Source organism: Idiotropiscis lumnitzeri, chromosome 5 (genome assembly GCF_059441095.1).
Source record: "Idiotropiscis lumnitzeri isolate Australia: NSW breed Sydney's pygmy pipehorse chromosome 5, RoL_Ilum_1.0, whole genome shotgun sequence".
NCBI lineage: Eukaryota > Metazoa > Chordata > Actinopteri > Syngnathiformes > Syngnathidae > Idiotropiscis > Idiotropiscis lumnitzeri.
In genome coordinates, this window is record NC_142395.1 from 14,205,850 (window position 1) to 14,228,882 (window position 23,033).

Consider the following 23,033-nt stretch of genomic DNA (forward strand, 5'->3'; position numbering starts at 1 on the left):
GCACAAACTCGCCTTCAATTGAATCACTCCATCAGAACACGCTTGCAAAATATTATGTGTGAACCAAGCATTAGGCTTTAGTTTTGAAGCAGGGTTCAGATTAAATTTAGATATAAATTTAGAAATTCGGTTCGAAGCAAGATTTTAGGTTAGAATTGAGGGTTAATTTTTAGGAGTTTGGGGAATTGATTGGGATTGGGTTTTAAGCATTTTTGGGGGTGTTTTAGGTGAGAGGATAAAAGGTCATTGTTAGGCTATATCACTTTGGGGTTGGGTTAGATCTTAGGTTAGGTCCTTGTTAGGGGTTGGTTTTAGGTGAGTGAATGCCCTCAATGAAAAGAGGAAGAAGAGAACTTCATCAGACAGAATATGACAAAAAATATAGCACACAAACGGACTGAAAGGAACCTACTGGTGTGTCAGAGCTCTATCCTCCAAACCCTGAGGAGCCACACTTACCTTGCATTATTTATGCTGAGTGCAATTGGCCTGGGCACACGCCGTTTCCTTTTGTGTCTTCGTAATAAAGCAACTGCGGTGGAGCTGAGGAAGAGGAAACGCAGCCCGGAGGCCGCTTTGCGCTCCGTGGAGGTGGCAGGTCATTATGGCACGATGTGCTGACACTTTGGAGAACAAGCGTGTACAGTGCCTGGCGCCTGCCATGTGATTAAGGAGCCAGTATGAATGGAAGGGGTGAGCGGAGCAGGTCACCTGTCATTTCCTCAGACTCTGTCTGGATTTTCCCAAGGGCAGTGTGCAAAGGAAAATGAACATTTGTGTATTTTTTAAACTTAATATGTTCACTATAAAATGCCGTCTTCACTTGTGCTTGTGGTATAAGAATACTGTAAATATCTCCTGTAGATGGGGAATGAAGTGAGCTACCCTTCGTTGGAAAAGTTAGCATGTCGTTCACATGATTTACACTTAAATTTTAATTATATATATATAAATAAACAATATATAAATATTAATTAATATATAATCCCCGAAAAAGTAGATAGTGTAATTTCACGACCATAAAGCGCCCCATATTAAAAGGCCTAGGCATGGGAAAAGATACTCTTGCTTAAAACATCCGGTACCATGTACGCACACTGAACTATACCATAGCATGTATGCTAGTGTGTAATTTAAAAAAAAAAAAGTTATTTGGCATTTGGTCCGCATGCAACAAAATTTGAACCTACTAAAAACAGACAGATGGCTGATGTTAAACTATAAAATATTTTTGTCTTTGTCATTGCATGCGGGCGGAGATTGGCAGCATTTGCCAAAAAAGGCTCACAACAAAAGTTCAGCTGATTCAAAAGTCAGTTGCATGTGTATAGTGTTGTGCTAATGCAAGCTAACAGCCTGTCAGGTATATTACTTTTGCTTACAGTATTTATCTTTTAATTCAGATGATTGAGATGGTGTTTTTATGTGAAACATCTGAAAAAGAAATGTCATCACTATCCATCACATTGATCATTACATTTATTTTAGTCGTAATAGCACTCTGACTGTGCATTGTGCCCATGTGAGATAATGAGAGGGACATGATAAAGGAGAGCTCAGTGTGTGGTCTTTGCAGGTCAAAGACAGCCAAGTTGTGCAGCTCCTTGCTGCCCCTCAACCATCTGCCATGCCCGGGGAGCTGCCAGCATCTACCCCCGTCGGCCCCATGAGCTGCCACAGCCCCCCAGAACTGCGTACCCTCTGCGGATCCAGCACCCATGAAGCAGCTTGTCAAGGCTATGGTTGGGGGACAAATCTGGATGATGTAAGTGTCTCATTTGCATTTCATAGGCTTGTGGGCAGGTGGCAAAGCTTGCAAACACACCACTGTATTGTCTTATTTTAGCAAACAAAAGCATCCACACCGTGTCTATTTACAGATAAGAAAAGGGAACATGTAGCTCTTATGTATCCGTTTCAGTTTGACTGTGTTCAGACATAGCAGGCATACGTGATTCAAACCAGATTCCACCTCAAATACAGTTTTTAGTACTGACTGTCCATAATGTTTTTAGCAAGTGTCCAAATGGGATCTCGGCCTGTACACAGACTGGGCCACATTTTTGACCCATCTGACAGGTTGCTGCAGCAATAACGTTGGAATGAAGGCGTCGTCCAGCATGTGTACTGTTTAATGTCACCGATGGCAATCATGAATTTCGGGAAAATGTGTTGTTTTCCCGAACGGCTGGTCTATTTCCGGGCAGGACAAACTGTGAAAACTCCCCGTCAACAATGAACTTTTGTAGTGTTACCTCCGCTGTGTGATGGCCATCGGCCGCACCACCAACAGCCCGGGCTGTCAAAGAATATTCCCAATTTTCCCGGGCCGAATTTTGTTCTCAAAACATCTCAGATTCTTGCCCTCTGGTCTGGCGCATTGGATCTTACGGCGTGTAGAGTGACGTCACGGACAGTCAAAATCGAGTGTTTGGAGTTGCTTAGATTGAGACGCATCTTTTCCAAATGTGATATAAAACCATCATTCATGCAAAAATTGGATTTAATTGCTTTTTGACTGTTCAGACTACAGAACAAGCTGGATGGGCTAAAAATCGTATTTTGGTTGACAGTCTGAACAAGGCCTAATGGCCGTCTCAAACTACACGACTTTTTTGTCATTTACGTTGCTCATGCTGTCAGCCTACAAAAAAATATCATTTTGTGTCTTGAACTGCGCGAGTCATTACACTACAAGTCCGTCACTGACCATACCCCGCCCAGTCGTCGCGCGCTTCCATCAACATTCTGTCCATCGGCGCAGGTCTGTTGGGTAGGCGGGACAAGCATCTGTTAAAGTCATGTTGACGTAGACTTTATGCGCATGTCCGTTTGTTCTCTGCGAGCAAAAGAAAAAAAAAAGGTGGAAAAAACAAACTATAGGTGGGGAGAATGCAGTATGAACTGCTAATCTGCTACGGGCTTTGCAGTTAGCAAACATAGCATAGGTTGACATGCTATGTATAATTTCCAATATTTCCTCCCGACTGTCTCGGCGATGAGGCACGTTTTTCTGCGACACAACTGTCGTCCCAAAATTGGGCTACATTCGTGTCGTATGAACTCAGAATTAGTGACCAATAAGGCTAAGTGTAATCTTTTCTTAAATGTTTAAGTAAACAGACTGTGACTTTATTCCATAATGAAAAGTTTAGCCAGATCTGACATTCACATATTTACAGTATGTTTCAAATCTCACTCAAACGAATTTCATTCAATTCCAAAGTAGAATTTCAGTCAATATTGCTGTACAGTAAAACGATGAATATTGCAGGTGACAAATACTTAAGCCCACGTGAGCTCTCTGCGTGCTCTTGTTGAGATATGTTATGAGTGTGTATACACCATCCAGAGGCAAGAATAGACAAGCATTTCTTGGAGTAAGTGTAGGCCACAGGCAGCCCTCCTGCTGCCTGCCCTCAAAGCCTTGGAGACTTAGTAGAATGCCAGGCCTCCATGCAGCATCTTAAGATAGACCCGCTTAGGCAGCAACAGCACAGGGTATCATATCTCCAAGATCCTCACCAAAGACAAGACCCCCGCCACCAACAAATCACCCTCAAGGAGATTTACACCCACCACTCAGCCAACGTAAAGGGACCTGACAGTGGACATACGCTCGCACGCCATCCGATTAGTCAACATCCATCACATCCTGACGTTGAGGGGGGACTCCTTCTGAAAATAAATGTATATTTAGGAGCCTCGCTGTGCAGGGGAGGGAGGAGGAGGGGGTGTGCGTGGGATCTTGTTACCACTCCAGAGGCTAAAATTAATGGCTCCGGGGCTGTCGCAGGAGTGACACCCATGCATTGAGCGCCACCGCTCGCCTCCAAGTCGACGCCGCGTCTCACCGCTGCATCCTAACAGATGTCAGTCAAAGGGTAAAGCGCGACAGGAGACATTGCAAAGCCTCGTGTGCTGATTTGGGGTGACGCCATTGTTGATGACAACTTCAGGCTACATTTGCACAAACATCATCATCAATCGGACACGCTCGTCTGCTTAAACAACGCAAACATTTGAAAACACCCGCTGAAAAATTAAACTGCAGCCGAATCATTAGATTTAACATAAATACGGCCTAAATATAATACTTTTCATTTGTATCGTTCATTAATAAGCAAAGTAATTGCTGCTTGTGGGCCGATGGATTCATGTAGAGATTACCGAACTGTCATTTAAATCAATTTGTGATATATGGCTTTATCTTTGCGCCCACTGCAAATCTGATATGTGACAGTGTAAATCTGCGCAGGGGCGGGTTAGACTAAGTGTTGGCGTAAATTTTAGTTAGCCAGCCACCAAATAGTCATGTCAAAGGAAATGCCCTCAGTACCCCAGAATATCCACTATGCCACACAGCAGTCTGACAAATTGACAAACAAAAATAAAGATGTGTCAGATTTTTACTCTCCAGTGCAGTATCTTACTGAGCGGCGAAGGTTTGCAAGTGTTAGTGCATGGTCTGAACGTTAGGTTTTTCCTCAGGGATCGTTAAAGGTTGTAATTAGTTTTTCTAGTCGCAAAGTCAAAAAATTTTAACATTTTCAAAATTTTATGGCGACAAGACAAGATGTTTACAAATGTCTCTGGGATCCTTTGCGAAATCCTGAAAAACATCATTCTCTATGTTTGCTAGCACTCGCAAGCCTCATCCGCTTAGTGAGATGCTACGATTCGAGTCAACCCGCACCAACTTCACGCGATGTATGTTTGTTTGTATTTTTTTAAATTATTTTGTTTACTCTAGGAGTCATTCAGGCATTTGTGCATATTGTTTCTCATGTTCTGTACCTGTAAATGCACCCATATTGAATTTCCATGGAAAAAAAAATTCTTACATATGCATTAAATAGGTATTGGCCACTTTGACCAACAGTGCATGTCAACGATGGAGGTTCGCAACTGTTGTGAGGCGGGGACGACAACTCAGGAATACTGGATGAAAACCCGATGAACTGCTCTCCGCAAAGGAAGTCAGAATAGACCGAAAGTTCCAATCAGGGGTATAACGACTGGAAAAAGAGTTTGAGGCAACAAGTCACAACAAACGTAACATGACATTTGACTGGTAATTTTACACAGTACACAACTTTTATGTCCCTGTGACCAGTGAAAGCTCAATTATGGCTTTCACCCATTCATTTAGATAGGAGCCAGTTGTTGTCAACCTAAAATAACGGAGGAATTTGCTGAGTGGGCAGAACAAGCTGAAAGAACTATTTCTTTACTTGCTACAAGCCATTATTTTCTAGCTAAATGCAGTCAGTAAAAAAAAAAAATGACAACCACTCTCACACCTTTTATGACGATATCTTGAGTTATTTTAAATGATAGGTGACTCATGTAGGTCAAAACAATGCTATGTGTTAAATGTGCTCTTATTAGGTACAGCTGACTAATCTAACGAGATCCAATGTAAGTGCTGTATTAAGTGAGTGCAGCCTACGGAGTTGTAAGGCAAAGAAAATTTGGCTTAAATATTCATTTTTGTCATTTCTAGCTGTGTATGCTCAAGGTGAAGAGACGCAGGGGTTGCAAAGCAAGCCGTTGCAGCAAAACGGAGACTGTGGAGTGTAATACTGTGGCAACCGCAGCTGTGGGGGGAAAAGGCTGAAATTAGTTCCTCTGCTGTGCTGGGATTCCTTCTTCATTGATCAAGAAGAAATCAACAGCGGCGCCTCAGTGTGAGCCAAGATAACACTTTGGATTCAATAACACAATACACACACAGCCGCTCTATCTCACACACGCACACATACCTGCACAACCCTGGAAAAGTGCACGAGACTCACACCATCAGATAGTGTTAAATGAGCAACTAATCGGAGTGGACAAGAGACAGAGCAATTAAAGCTCGTCAGTGGCTGCATTTCCTCTTTGAGGTGCCACCACGCAGCCCAATCAACAACTTGATCACTCACAAAGTGACAAAAAAAAATTGTTACAGATTGGGACTGTGAGTTAATTCACCATTTTTTTTTCATTTTAACAAGTGAAAAAAAAGTTGAACTCCAACAGTGGATTAGTGGTTCGAGCAGCGGTCTTTGATCCTGTTCCGCGTCTGTTTTCCATCTCTCCCGGCTGTGACACATCTGAATCAAATGTTCAGATCATCAGCAAGGTTTTCAGAAGCTGGAACGATCATGATCACTTGAATCAGGTGTGTTGCAGAAGGGAGAGATGGAAAACAAGCAGGACAGCGGCCCTCGAGGAACAGGATTGAGGACCTCCGGGTTCGAGCATCTGCTTCAGAGTTGAGACATTCTGGCTTTGAATCTCCGCTCAGGCCTTCTTGTTCGCATTTGCTCTCTGCGTAGCCCGACCAAAAAAAAAAAAAAAAAAAACGCAATCTGCCAATGCAAGTGCAACTTAAATGGACATAAGGGAAATCCCCCAGATCCACACAGACCTGAATCTGCCTATTCAACACAAAAAAATTTTTAAAAAACGCCCTCTGGAAATTTAAACTAAAATGAAAATATAAACAATTGAAGAGCTGTGTGCATCATTAAATAAATAAAATAATTGCAGACAATGGAGGTGGTAAATAAGACCAGATCGTCTCTGTATCGTTTAATAATTGCAAGATTTATGCATGATTTCTTACTTCCACTGCACATTGTTGACAGCGACATTATATCTGTACAATTTGTTTCATGTAGTCCTTCAGTATAAACAGCAATATCAGACATGTATCGTTTGAAACGTACATGGATAAAGACAGTCGAAAAGATCGGATATCAATTTTATTAAATTGGGATTAGCAACTAGTCCACGGCGTCCACTAGCCCAAAGTCCGCTGGGATAGACTCCAGCTCACTCTCGATTCCGAACGGTCTATATGTTCGCATAGTGTGTTTTCGATTAGATGTTTCTACACACCATGCAATCTGTTCAAAACTATCCATAACACAAACCGGTGGCTCGACAACACAGTCAATCTGCCACGACGGAGCCTCTCAAAGCCAATAAATTTGAATCCTATGATCACAACAAATGACTTCTAGCTGTCACAACTGTGACCACAAAAGTGAGTGGCCGGCTACATCTACGGCCCCTTGAGGTGGATGCCGTATATTTCTTCCCCACTATTGGAAATCAATGAGTGGCAAATTATTTATGGCGAAAAAAGGCACCGTCGTGTTAAATTACTGTCACCAGAAGCCAGCGAGATTTACGTGCAAGCGGCCGAGCACACAAATCACGCACAGTCAGCACGGGTGACTCAGTCCAAAAATGTAACTATTCCGTTCATCATTTCCTCTCGGAGGTCCAAACAATAACAAGAAAGTGCGGAGCTAAATCTATTACAATAGCCTTTTGTTTTTCATCAAGTCTCCTGTGGCCGCTGTGTGAGTTATCTTCCTCTGTTGACCCACTTAGGCCACTGTTGCTTTTCTTATTGATTGTCTCTGCTCAGGCTGTCACAACACCGGGGGCACAATGAGCAAACAGAGGATGGTCCAATCAAGACTGCAGATACAGTAACTAAAAGCCGTTTATAGAAACCCACTAAATGAAGGTCATGGGGGAAAGAAATTCCAGCGTGAGTGAGCAGAATGAGTGAAATACTGAGTATAGCTGAAAAAGAAATGTGCTCCATTATTATTCTTAAAGTAGCCACGTGGGTCAGTGTATGAAACGGTGAATTCAGGTGAAGTTGGTCTTTTTGACAACTGGAGTCATACATATGTGTCAAGCACCATCTCTATACATTGGCACCCACTAAACACATCACCGTTGGAGGGTAAAAATACATCAGCCACCATGATATCTGTGGGATCCTTTAACATCCACTGAGATACTAAAACCTATTTATAGTGTTTTACATTTAATACAGAGTTGCAATCCAGTTAAAAAAATCCTAATAGTGTTGCCTTGGGAGTCCCTCACGGACATTTATGACTCAACCTAGCAATGACTAGCTATGCTAAAATGACGTGATGCTAATCAGCTAACATTTTAGTTCGGTTATTCTCAAGACTCACAAAGATTACTGTGCGACAGAATACGTTATTTTGAAGATAAATTACGAGTAAAGAGCACAAAAAAAAATGACAGGAGTTAGTTGGACACGCATCTTGGAATGGATGGTGCTCAACTTGAGAGGTTCCGCTGTACTGAAAAAAAAAAGTAAGTCACCACTTGGAGAAGATGACAGAATTCTGATTCAACCGATCAGTTCCTGCAACATCTTGCCGTATTTTTCCATGTTAACTGGCATTATTCCCGCGCTCCATACTTACTTGCGGATGGGGCTTAATGAATTATACCGCACATTACTTTCACTAAATATTCTATTTCTGGCTAAACTGTCTCAGGTCACCATCTATATGACTATATGACCATCACGCACACATACACGGCACACACACTGAGCTCCCGATCACATTAAGTCTAGCATTACCCGTAAAAATACAATGATGATCTCAAATGATTTCTCGTCAGGATTCATCCGACTTTGTTCAAGGTCACAAACGTTCAACAACTGTTTTAATGATTTTTATTTTTTTATTGTCTCAAGAAAACATGTCAAAAACTTCCTTGAGGGAAGGCAAACAGTTAGCGAATGTCTTTGCAAACTTGAACGAACCCTGATGAAAAATCTTTATCTGACACCGGCGCAAACACAAATGTTCTCCGCACAGTGGGATATGGGCTTTTGATGAAACAATTAGAATTTTTAACCATTTGTGAAATAAAAATGATTTCATAAACTATATTAATGGTGGTCAACTTCAGGGGAGAGATGAGGAGAAGCAAACTACACCGGGCAGTGAACAGCGGCTACAAAACAGCGCCAAACTCAAAGCTAATGAATGAACATGAACGCAAGAATGCAGCAGGGTTTGCTGTCCCTGACTACCTCACAGTCAGGATAACCAATCAGATGGCTTTTATGATAATCTGAAAAACTTTGTTTGTCGGAAATACATTTGGAATCAATGGTGTGAACAGCTTGTTAAAGTGTAAAGTTTGTATGAGGACAATAGGCCAAAAACACACAAGTCATACATGTCTTTCTGTGTGCATACGTGTGAACATGGCCCAAGACCGAAGGACATGTCGTCAGGCTGAAGTGAGGTTAAGCAAGACGGGAGCACAGGCCAGAGGGCAGTGAGAGCACCTTCCAGGCTGATTTATGCCCGGAAAGCGAGAGGACGCAGGATGCTTCGCCCGCCGCGATCACAGCTCCTGTCCTCCTGTTGGAATGCTTCCATCCGGCAGGTTCAAACTGACAGATTCATCCAGTCCACCCCCTCCTTTTTTAACCCATGCCCCCCCCACCGGGGGTTGCTCACAACTACATTTATCATGTTCTCACATAATAAATCACGGCGACCAAAATGGGCCTGATAAGTGCTCGCGTAGCTGTCGAATGACCGCTCCCCTAATCTGCCTGCCAGACAGCCCCCACAGGCCTCCGGACCACCATGAATGTCCGTAGGATCCCTTAACAAGGTACCACCGGAATACATGTGCCTGCCTGCTAATTCAGTTGTTAACATAACCCACTCTCATACGTACTGACAGCCTCCTTCGACAGTGAGTTACGAACTGAGAGCCAGGAAGTCCTACGTGGGCCATACCTGCTTTATGTATTTGTATCATCCCCGATCATCCTGACTAACGTCCAACAGTGAGTCGTGACGGAGGAAGAACAGATGAAACCTACAAATATACTGAAATTGTATTTCTAAACATGTTTACTTGATCGAAAACAATAGACATTGACTTACAATCTTTATTAATTGTACTGTTAAATTACATTCCAAATAGAAACAAATTAACCACTGTATGTATCACCCATCGCGTCTCTCGCCCCTCCCCCAGTTGCTCATGCCCTCACACTTTCTTTCTCTACCTCTACTCTTTCTCAGCATCTTAACCCAACAGGCCGAAGCAGAAATTGCTCCACAGTGTCTGGGTTCTGATTGAGATTTTGTCCGTAGCGAGACATTTTTCTTGCTTCCGTTGTCAAATGTTTACTAATGTGGGATCAGTTTATAAAATGTATGATGGCCGTGGTTCCTGACCTGCTCACTGTTTAAAGGTTCTTGAGCTAGATTCTGTTGTGATTTGTCTTTATCCTTGACATGAATGGCGGTTGAGGATTTTTATTTCTTTAGAGTTATATTTGGGGTAATTTACAAATTTTACGACCCAAGGGCTATTTGACTTTATTCTGTCCAAGGAGTTCTTGATTTTCAAGTTCCGACACATAGAACATTCTGCTGTTACAAATGGCACAATGAAATTGTTTGCAGTTTTTTTTTTCATTCTCTTACATTTGTGGAATAAATGTGTTTTTCATAGAAATATTTACCATCATTTTCACTTTAGTACTGGGTACATCACATTCTGTAGCGCTGGTCCTCATTGCTGGAACCTATCCCACCTGAGCCCGGAAAGTTGCGCAAGCACGACTTAGTAATTATTTGTTCTTGTATACATTAACACTTTATTGTTTTGGTTCCTTACTGTAATCATTACTATTATGTGTGTGTGTGTGTGAACAGAGTGTAACTATTTTTATGGGGCACTACTTTTACGTAGTCCACGGTTGTGAGCACATTTCCTGGGAGGGCTCTTATCAACTTATCGGCGGATGAGATGAGAGCTATTGACATGAATACAGATTTATATAGTTTGTGTCTTGTTATCACTGTTAAAGAGCCACAGTTTGTTTATATTTGTGGATGCAGTGGAGAGGAAATGCATCTCTCAATCTACATCTCCGCTTTCACTGCATTTTTTACCAATGTTCATTCCAAGTCTACAAAGTTACTCAACAATCGGCTTGTGATAAATTTCACAGCAAGCTTAAAGATAACTCCGGGCAAAAATGGGCAGTTGGCTTGCTTTAGGCTATAGTTAGCTGTGTTGTTGTTAATGCCAATTCAATAGCTAATGTGTGTGTTACTGTTACGTGCTGAGCATGTGTGAATTTTTGGCTGGGCAGCAAGTGGAATGTCTTGTCATAGTGACCCATGTTTGAGCTTGAGTGACTGCCTGAAACATGGTGGAATATGCAGTATTTTAGGCACATTTGTCTTTTACCAACATAACCCCCCAAAAAACAAGCTATACAGATAGGGCTTCATTTTAATTTTGGCCATTGCTCAGTTTAAAAAAAAAAAAAAGACCTTAGTCATGTGATGAATAAGCTGTTAAAGATAAAGATGGCCTTTATTAGTCCCACAATGGGGAAATTGTACTTTTTGTTTGTTTGGTAGTTTCATCACATTTTGTTAACATAATAGTAATTTTTAAAATTAATGAAATCATTATTAAAAAAACTACACATTATAAAAATAGTATGTGACTAAAACAGGACTAGAGACTTTCTGAGTTTTCATTGACCAAAACTATCACATATAAGACTTATAGGCATTTTTTATCCAAAAAACTAAAACTAAAACTAAAATGGCTGCCAAAAACAACACTGGATTTATGTAGAGGTAACCTGACGTGACACCATATTTATTTATGTCTGTCTGCGCACGTTTTACAGCGACACATTTCATACCCCCCGCCCTCCCCTTTACTTGTGCGGCTGGTGTGTACAAATGGGCTTAGAGTGTATCGCGGGGGTTAATCAAACACAAGGCGCACATAAAAGCAGCCAGAGGCAGTGTGAGTATTTACAGTAATAAAAGTTAAGAGCGGTCAAACCCTCTGGGATCACATTACGCGTAGGCATGTGGCTGCTGCTCGCTCCCTTGTTGCTTTATGGAAGTCGGCCCGAAGGTAAAGCAAGCTGCAAACGGCGTGTTGTTTCCACACGAAAGACAAGAAAACAAACTTCTTCTAGCTCGCTGTCATCCTCCCTCCTCCACCGCTGATGTCACACCCTTAACCTCCAGATGATAAATCTCCCCCACAGAAGCCCCTGAGTGGGAAGACCCCCAGCGCTGGGAGAGCATCGTGTGTCATCTGTGTCACATCCTGTTTGCGTAGTCAGGGCTTCAACTAGTGATCTGTGAGCTCGTAATTCAATTTGAGACACTTCCTGACTCTTTTTTATTTATTTATTAATTTTTTTTTAATAAGGCGCACCGCTCTGCTTTGTAAACCTTTGCCTTTGCTCTCTCAAGGGGCACCTTTTTTATGTGAGGACAAACAAGTCATATCTAAATTTATTCGAGCAAAAATAATGCTACCCTAATTTGAAATCAAGTCAGAAGTATTACTGTAGCCCTTAATCTCAGAAAAGTCCCAAATGGATTCATTTGCCCCTATTTGCAAATATTATACCCTGATCTTAACCCTGAGCAGGGCATGGAAAAACTAAAAGAAAAAACTAATCTGGGGAGAAATGGGAAACCTTGAGAAGGGGCTGCAGATGGGGGAATCCCACTTCCAGGATGACCAGGCTGCAATGGATGCCGAGTGGACAAAATTTAACACATGTTGCTGTACAAAGTTGGTTGGAGTAACGTAAGAGTCAAATCAATAAGATGAAAAGATGCAGGAAACGCCTTCAGAGAGGTAGGTCTTCTTCAAAATGCGGCCTGAATGGGAAGTGGCAGTCAAACAGGCCAAAACGTAGTATACAAGTCGGTTTCAAGTCCGGTTTGAAACATTTCTACTGAGGTAGCGGCTCTAATTTCCATGGATATGGCATTGCAGAACACTGGAGCTTGAATAGAAAACGCTCTAGAACCTGCTGCCTTTTTGGCTCTCAGGATTACTAAAGGACCAGTGTTTTGTAAACAAAGAGTTTGGGACCCATGTGGCACACAGCTGTGCACTATCAACCAATTAGCAACACTCCTAGCCTCAACTCCTCATGCATCTCCCTCCTCTCCCATCGATACCAACTAATCGATGCGGAAACTATTACATTCTGCAGTCTCCACTTGGCTTAATCTTAATCTTCTCTTGGATGAAGTTAGTCTCTTTACTGTTCTTCCATCAATATCAGTGAATCGATGCCACAATTATTGTACTGCACAGTCTCCACAATGATTCAATAAACGGATGCTTTTCGAGATATTTCCTTAAATGCTTGCAGTGCCTTGTTAACGGGATGCAGTCCTAAGATTCGAACCTGTGAGCCCCAACCCCTCTTTATCTTTATAGACTGAGCTTTGGCCCCATTACGGAAGCATGTGGATGCGTATTTACCTCTGATGGGAAATATACACAGACACAAGCCGGAGAGAGAGAGAGAGTCCTGATTGATCAACTCCCTATCTGGCTATTTACGATCTGGCTGCGGCGCAGGCAAGCCTCTGCCAGACAGAAAAGCAATTAATCTGCAAACGAGCTGGGGAACAGCCGGCCTGAGCTTTGGAGCCTCCTACCAGCGCGGCTCTGGAGGAGAGATAAGGCTGCAGACGGCTATTTATTGTACATTTTAATTAAGTGCTTGTTAACGCTAGTTATCTTAACAGTCACAAAATTACCGTTGTAATGTGTTTAGTTGGAGGAAAAATGGAGCCCAGGCCGGTGTGTTTCTATGGAAGCTGGCACGACTCGGCCTTCCTCACTGCGAGTGAATTCGGAGGAGGCGTATGCCACAATGATCTAAGCTCAGGCGCTAATGGTTATTTAATATGGCCATCAGTGGTCCTGAGTCCCCCAGCATACGGCGCTCTCACAATAGCCTCCAAAACCCTCTTTAACACTTATTTGAGATGACAGGAAAAATGAAACCGTTTGTGCTTTCAATGGAAAAGCAATCATTGCTACATTATACTCGGCTTGCCCTATCATGCTAATGCCAGGTAAAAATGTCACCAAATGTATTTAAAGGGCCTGATGGAGTGTTGCCGTTTGATTCCTGCTGCCTGCCTGATTAATAGAAGACGGTGAAAAAAAAAAAAAAACCTCTTCAATTTGTATGTAAATGCAACCTGGGCTCTCATATCACCAGCACACCTGCACCTGGAGGAAAATAATAAACTCAAGTTTAATGCGGCAATTATGAGCGTTTATGGGAATTGTGGGAAGGAGGGGTGTTGCGGTGGGCTTGATGAGAGGGGAAGCATCGCCACGTTGTTGGAATGACCTGCTGCACAAACGAGACCCACACGCATTCTTAACCTGGACGGTTTGCAGGGATGAATTGAAATTGTAAGTGTGTGTCTTGTATATAAGACACAACTAAAGAATAACAGTTGCCACATTTGGTGACGTCAGGGATTGTTCAAAAGATAAACTACAAATAATTTAACGTAGAAGGGCCTGACAACCCCAAAATATCAAATGAAAATAATTACAGTTATAAAAAAAGTAATGAGGATAAAGTTGAAATAATGCTCAAAAAGTGGCATTATGAGAGAGAGGTTTTAATAATAAAGCGGAAGTCAACCCAAAAAATTATATGCAATGATATGTTCATGGCATTCTGATGAATATTATTTGTGGAATATGAGTCAAGCAGCAAAATCCACAGCGTTTTTGGCCATCTCACGGGGCGGCCATTTTGTCACTTTCTGTCGACTGAAAATGATATCACAGTTGGTCAGGGCTCAGGTAATGACTAATCACAAAAATATATATATATTTTTGTGTATTTTGTGCCACCTTAGGAAAAGTCACCATCATATCATCATTCAGGGAGAAAGAATTTCATTTCAGGTATTTTTATTGCTGTGACATGTCATAAAGAGTCAAGACCGCAAGTGGTAATATGTCAAAGACAATCCCTTATGGCCAAACATTTCCTACTTTTGAAGCCTTTCATAATCCCGTTGCAGTGTGCGCATCCCACAAAAGGACTCCTGGTATGAAAAGTGGTTCTATAATACCATATAGACCAGGGGTGTGAAATTTACGGCCCGCGTGCTGGAACAGGCCCACAAGCGGGTTTAATCCGGCCCGGGAAAAGATTTGGTAAAGTATAATAATAAGTACGGCTCAACTGAAAAAAAAAACAGCCGCCCCAAAATTTGCCAAATGGACGATATTAGTTGCACATCCTAAAACTGAATTCAATGAACTGTTGCCATAACCTCAGATCTTTTAATATGTATAGTAAAATTGAATGTGGCGGTTAATCCAAAACCTTAAGTCATGACTTTATTGGGAAAAAAAACCTAGTACGACATAAATGCGTTACATATGACACATTCAACAACTGGTGACACCAGGACAGCATGCAAATAGCAATAATCTGAGTAATATTGGTACTAATTGTTTTATGTTATAGATTATGATATTACTGTCCCGACCCACTTGGTAATAGATTTTCCTCCATGTGGCCCCTGATTTAAAAGGAATTTGCCACCCTTGATATAGACACACTTTTGAGTGATCCAGTTGAATACAAGTTCTAAACCAGGTTTTCAAGGCCCGGCTTTGAAAGCACTTTGGTGTCATAGATGGCGTACGATAAAAAAACACAAACGAGGGCACACGGCAAAGTGACAAAGACCCTCGCGAGCAGACAGAAGAAAGTGACGACAGCCATTTGGACGAGCATCAAAAAACTTTTTCGCGACGGGTATTATGCGGCCGAGTGGACTGGAGCGCCGCAGTAAGATAATCGTTATCTGCCGAGATGATCTACTCGGGCATGATAATAGCGCTACAGCGGTGTGACTGCGATAGAGCTCAAGATGTGGGCTCTCCTCTCTGAAGGAGCAGAAGAAGAAAAAAAATCCCCAGCTGCCTAATGGCTTTAGACAGCAGCCATTCGGCGCTGCTAATCTTCCGTCTCTCTGAAAATAACTTTTTGTGCCGTCTGAAGATTGGATTTTACAGATCACAACGGCACGGTAATGCATTCACTCAGCTGTACTTCTCATGAGAAACGTATCGTGATCTCTAATAATATTCTGTATATGGCGGCAGCCAAGCGCTGCCTTTAAATGCAACGGCGTATTAATATTAATATTTATGGACTGTGGAGGAGCGGCAGGCGTCTGAGGGGTACGGGCAGAACAAACTTCCATTAATTCCTATGGAGGGGAAAGTCCAAATTAATTCCTATTCACATTTTAATGCCTTTATGCTAATGTGGGCACCCGGGGAAAGGGACGGCCTCACAGGAGAAAGAGGGTTAAAGTTGACTACTGCACCTGAAAAATGTCATTCAGCACTGCGAAATCTGGCCGCCCGGGAAGGATACGATTAACTAAACACACGCACAGTCGGTTGCAATTTGCATTTGCATCTCTACGCTCAAGAATTTGAGTGGATGAGAAACAAACAATCACAGATTATTTAAAATGCTGACTAGGTTCTGGTGAAAATACGGAGGTGTAATTGCACAAATATATTTTGTCAACCTTCTGGCTGATGTAGTAGGTGCTTACCAAAGAACGAGTGGACCAAACGGCAACATTACCAGTGAAGGCGGAGCGTGGCTTTGATGGTTTCATTTTCTAGGCACACATCGGCTGGCAGTACTTGGAGAGGGAGGGCTGAGCCACTGTGGGAGTGTTCACAGTTAACTTCAGTCATGGCCAATCAAAGCGCGGCTCTTCTCACTCGCTTGAAATGTTGTAGAGAAACTATATAATATAGAATGTTTAATGCCCACTGTTCAGTGTGTATGAATGAAATACATGCGCGCCTGGAGCTGATGGTTGTACATCAGGAAGTGCCGCAGCTCAGGTGCGCTGTCTACAAAAACGGAGCAAGTAGACTTGGACTTGCTCTATTGTCATTTAATAAACTAACGATCAGTACACACATTATGTCTGTGACGAGGACAAAAAAAAACGTTTCGAAAAAATGCATGTTTAAGAGTCTAAATTCTCTGTTGAAGAAATAATCTTTTATGTTTCCAAACATTTTTGTCAAGTTCGTTGACGATTAAAAATAAAAATCCATGTAAGCGTCTCATTTTGTTTTCAAAATAATGTCACTTTTGCTTCGTTGAAGACTCTTAAATTGACTTTGATGTCGACCCTAAATGCACAGCCGCAGAAAACCAATTGAGGGCCAAACATTTATTATCAACCGACTTGTGCCGACAAAATAAACAACGATGAATTTAAAATGCAACTAAATAGGACTTGAAATGTCCTTTAGGATGGACGCTGTTTCCCTCAGTAACCTTGTTGTGTTCTCACCTGTGCACAAATAACATCTAAGCCTTGTCGCTGGAACAATTTCGAGAGCAAATTCACATTAATGGCTCAAAGCGCCCCGGCAGCCTCCATCCCGGAGGAAACGGGCCAAGTCGATCCATTCTGATTTGTGCGGACTGGTTAGTGAGGTAAACACAAATAGATTACTCTGGTACACAATCGTACCCCGGCGCTCGGCATTCCAGCTGTTATCATTACGCACTGACTCGGAAGACAAGCGCGCGCCGCCTCCGCGTAGGTCGCCATCAGTACATGTCGCTGTTGTGACACCTGGGGGGGTAATTCTCATTAATTGCATTCATTTGGGAAGCGGGTCAAGGTGTAGCGCAGGTGTTTGGGGCGGAATACGATCATTCCCATCAAAAAACAAAAAAAAGCGATGATATTGCCTTCGCACATCATGGTCGTCCATTTTTTCTGCTTCTATTGCACATTAGTGGGTAATTGGGGCTGGACCAAAAAGAGAAAAAAAGGGATGTCATCATCATTATCCCCCCCCCCTTCCTCCATTTCCTCTATTCATAGTGAAGATGGAGCGCTCGCCTCAGTGCTGACGGGACAAATGTAAGCGATAGCGGCAGGAAGGCCGATCGGTGCGGCCATTTAACGTCACATTAAACAAACAAAGGCGACAGAGCCCAAATCTCATTAACTTCCAAGGAATGAGACATATGAGGACATTATTCCATCGTGTAGCTTAATATCTCAACACCGACTCGCTTCTGCGAACGTCCCCGTTGTACTTTTTTTTTTTGTCCATTTGCTCCAAAAACATGTGCAAAACTGTTGAAAAAAAAAAAAAAAAAGAAAGAAGAGTATACTTTTCACACCTATTTTGTTGGCGTGGAAGACTTGACAGTTTGGCTTGAACATAAAACACCAGATGTGACGGGACCAATATTTGGTCAGGTTGACGCAGGGAAGGTCATTCGCAGAGGAATGATCGCATTTTTCAAATCTATTTGCAATTTGAAACACTTTCCATGTGTCTGAATTTCTCTGGAGCAGCGATTCCAAACCACTTTGTAACACCATCACATCCAGTTTCACTTCATTTGTTTATCTACAGATGATGTTTTTTATTTTTTTTTTATCATTATTTATACCAGCAACATATACCTCACCTCTTGACATTTAATTGCTTTATATTTCCCCAATTTCTTTTTTCTTTTTTTTTTTTTAAGCAAACCTTGACACGGCATCACTCCACAATGTTGTGTGTCTCTATGTTTACGTTTCACGTAGACACTCAACGTCTGCCTCAGTGGCATTTCTTGCTAGTAGTCCTTTTTAGTTCATGTTTTATACGTAAATTGTTATTTAAAAAAAAATAAAGCATACAAAAAAGTCCTTCCTCCTAATAGACACTTCTCTCTGAGTGGGTGCCTCGCCAATCTGCGTGCAATTGAGTGAATTAACGCCTCCCTGCTCATTATATGCAGAGATATAACAAATGAATGTTTGTAAAAATAAGTACCGCCCCCCTTGAAAAGACACTCACCCCAAACAAACGCCTCCCCCATCTGCAGTTGAGTTAAAAAAAACGCCCCTGGCTGCTCTGCGCTGAAATACACTAACCTTCTTCTACCCTTCAAATTTGAGTCTCGACTCCCCTGCTGTTGCTGTTCATCTGTATTTACCCCCTGAGACTTACACACACTCCCTTTTTCCTCTGATGAAAAGTACAAAAGAGCCATCTCGGAACTCCTAAGTGTGTGTTTGCGTGTGCGTTTCTGTGTGTCCTTCACGGGCATGGGAGGAGCGCAGACACCAGGAGCAAACATCCTCAATCTGTCCTAATAAGCATGGTCTGCATACAAAGCGCAGACTTCAAATATAACAACTAAGCTACATTCCCTCATAAAATGGTGGCGGGCAGGAGGGGGGGCACAGTTTGCCATGGCTGTGATGATTTACCCAGTAACATGTGCCCTCCACAAACAACCAAGCATGCCAGCGCACGTGTGTGTTTGTGTGTGCCTGCCTGACAAAAATACACAACAGCAGCTGTGGGCCTCATGTTTGAAGGCCCGGCGACTCAACGTGGAGGTACACTGCGACTTGGAGGACGTGAAACCGATGATGGAGGGCGGGCCTCGACTTGTGTGCACAGGTGTCGGCGACAAATGAGATGTTTATCATCATCTCCGGCAGACATTTTCACCCAGACAGCGGTCTCGCTGTCATCTACTGACATCAGTTTGAGGAGTTCATTACGGTGGTGGTAACTTGAAGTTCTGGTGCCCCTGAAGAGCTACAATTTGTTCCACCAAAATGCTAGAGAAAAAAATACGGTGGATAGGGCCAGCTAGCAAATAACAAAAAAAAAATAAATAAAAAAAACGCTTGTAATTGACGCCGATTTAATGGGAGGGGGAAAAAAACCCACAAAATATTCTACAAAAATTGACTTCCAATATACTTTTTCTGTGAAACACGGAAAATACAAACTTTCTTTTTTCAAATATTGAAAAAAAAATCAACAAATGGTGCTGCAACAAGATTAGAGAGCTCCCCGCTCCAGTGCAGTGCAACAATAATTTCATTAATTATATAAAATTGATTCATAAATACAAAATTGGATAAACACATTATGTTGCTGTTCTACAAGGTAAGGGGAATTAAATATATAAATAAATATAAAATATTAAAATAAATATAAAATTTAAATAGAATATATATATATATATATATATATATATATATATATATTTATTTATTTATTTTTTATTTTTTAATTAATGCATTTTCACCATTCGCCCATGGCTGAGTTAGACCCTTCTTAAAAACAGCTCACATTTTTATTGCATGACATAAGCTGTGTGTCGGTCATCCTAACACTGAGCCCTCAAACATCCCAATTAAAGAATGTTGGTTTTCTGCAGCAAGATCCACCCCATCCTGTCTTCTCCGCCTTTGCTCCAACTGAAGCATGACGCTGACATATTCCGGGGGACAAGAGCCAGCCATGCCAGAGTCTGCTGGCCGCAATTCCGAGAAGACAGATGGCACGGGCAAATCGATAACCGCGCACAACGTCGCCCATTTTGTGAACAGATAAATTTGCTTTGACACAGTATGCGTGGAGTGATTGGGCGACCTGCTCGCTTCCCATCTGAACATCCTCCCTTGCCCTCCCCAGGCGCGTTGTTATTTATGGCACTTGGGCCCCGGTGCTCCTGTGTGCTTTGATGTTTAATTCAAGGACCCACAACCCGGCTGGGAGGAGAGCGTGGGCGTGTTGGGAACTCACCAGGACTCAGGAGCTCAGGAACTCTTGATTTCCTACAAATATGCCTGGTGTTGCTCCCACTTTTCTCTTGTCAATGGGAGTTGTGGCTCCATGTGCATAAGAGTATACTACTAACGCTTCGTTTATTTGCAAAACCGGTTTTCATAGCGAAAATTCGCATTTTCCTTTTTTTTTTTTTTTTGATACCTCTTCTGAGCGTAAATTTTTGGGGGAATTTTTTTTGAACGCCGAAGTCCCTTGTTCTCTATACTTTATGTTTGCTAACGTGTCATCTTTCAAACAAGGGAAAGGTACAAGAGAAAGGTACGGGGGAAGGTTCAAGGCAAAGGTATAGAGTAGAGGTGCACGGGAAAGTTATGTGGAAAGGTACAAGGTAAAGATACAAAGGAATGGTATGTGGAAAATATAAAAGTGAAAGGTCGGGAGCAGAGGTTGAAGGGAAAGGTACAGGAGAAAGGTAGGAGGGAAAGGTATGTGGTAAATGTATAAGGGAAAGGTACAGCGGCAAGGTACAAGTTTTCGCTGTTAGCAAAAACCTGAATTCGTAAGGTAGATTTGAATAAAAGTGCGAACATGCTTGCAAGTTTTTACGTACAGTGACGAAACCGTAAATTGGCTACATTTACAAGCATTCACCTCTCTCTCTGATACAGGCTTAAGTATCCTGTCAAATAAAATTTGTAAATGCAGGAGACCCCCGTCCACGTCAATTGTTTGTTAGCATGTCATGCTCTGATTGTTGTACCTTGCACTCCACTGTAGTACACATTTGTACACTTGCTGGAAGAACATTCTGAACACATTTTTTTCATATGAGTGCTTGGATGAAAAATGGTACACGTAATCCTTTTTTCTATTTTGCTTTTTAAAACATTCTGTTTTAGAACAAAAATGTTATTGCGTCACACAAATGTCCAAAATGACAGCTTTTATTAGTTCATATTTTTTGCATGCCACCCCTGATGGTATGACGGGCCTAGTGGTGGTTCTCAGCTCGACATTCCCTGCCTTGTCATCCAAAAGTCGTACTTTAATATGAGGCCTTTAGTATCCTCAGTCTCGCTACCTCTTCTATCTTTATCTCCCCTTTTCACTCTCTCTTTCTCGCCGGCCAGCTCGCGAAGATTTATTCCCCATTCCATAGCAGGGGCGAGGTGTTAGCAATTTATGGTTTAATAAGACTTACATAAGTCTTGCAGGTGTGCTTTACGTCCCTCCACAGCCCACAACCAGCAGCCCCTCCCGCCCGAGCCCATTTGTAGAATTTATGGAAGGTCTTTTGGGTTGCTGGCTGATTTAGACGTCGTCGTTACTGTGCGGTAAACTCGATAGAGGGCTCCCCTAGACGTCTGGCCTGGTCGGCCAAATGTTTGTCAGATGAGGGGGTTCTAGTTGGGGGCGTGTCTACAGAAAAAGTGGGGGGGCTGTAATGAAAGTACAGGTGCAGGATATATTGTTCATAAAGTCAGGTAATACCGCTTTTGATGTTGACCACCTTGTTAATGTTAGGGCTGAGATACAAATCAGAGTGACATATAGGCTAAGGTTGGTGGAGTGAGGGGATCCGGGGTGTAGTCCCTTTGGATATGCCGCGTAGTGATTTTTAAAATCACAAAGGATATCAAAAAGCCCACATTCGATTCTGATACATGTGGCCATTGTTAGGCAGAGGAGAATGGCTTTCGCCGTCTCGGATGGCCCTGCTAACCCCGGTCATTGTCACGACACGGTGGCTGCACAACGGCTGACGAAAGCGCCGTGACAAGAGGCCTGAATGGAAATAAGTGTTGCCAAATAAACGTTATTGCGATGAAGCCAAGCTCGGCTGTTTATTTTTTTTAACAGGCCCGGCAAGGAGAATCGGGGAGCAAAAAAATTCTCTTGTGGTATTCAATTGCGTCTATCTTTGAAAGGAAATCTGGTGCAGTCTGGTAATAGCTACAAGATGATGTTTGGGACACTGTCGCAGTTTTTCTGCTATAGGCTACTGTACCTTAGTGGTTTGGTGTTGTTGGTTTCCCACTTCAATATCGAACCTTGCAAACCAAACCTTGTTGAATGTTTTCCTTCGCAGAGATTAAGCACTGCGGCAAAGTGGATACTCTGGAGTGTCATACTATAGAGTGTGGAGGTAAAGCACACGAAAAATGAAAGCTAACATTAGCTTGTTAGCCTTTTGTTTTGTTTTTTTGTTTTATATTGTCAAGCTTTAAATTTTGACTAGTGTGGTAATTAAATTTTACGTCGGGAAGAGAGTGATGGTGGCGCTGCAGAGAATCCAGAAAACTGTGGAGCATATTTCTGCAGTTTTCAGGGCTAACACACCCCAAACAGTTATGCTAACATTAGCATATGGGTTTGTTTTTGTCCTTTTTAGCTGTGTATTTTGAAATGTTAAAAAGGACTTGTCAACTTTGAATAGACTGCAACAATAGGGAGACTGGAGCGTAATAATGCCGCTTCCACAGTAACAGGTTATCAACAGTGCCGTCCACCTGTGCGTATCCCCTTTAGTTCATTAAGCAGGAAGTAGCCTTAGCTAACACACACACATGGCAGCACAAATAGAAGCGCTTTGCCTTGGCGGAGGTCCGTGCTCAACTTATTCTCGTTGTATTAACGCAATATAGCAGTGCTCCGGCACAAAACAATCCATGTAAATTGAATTAACTGATGTAATAAACTCAATATAAACATATTGGAGCACCAAAGTTAAAATCATCAAA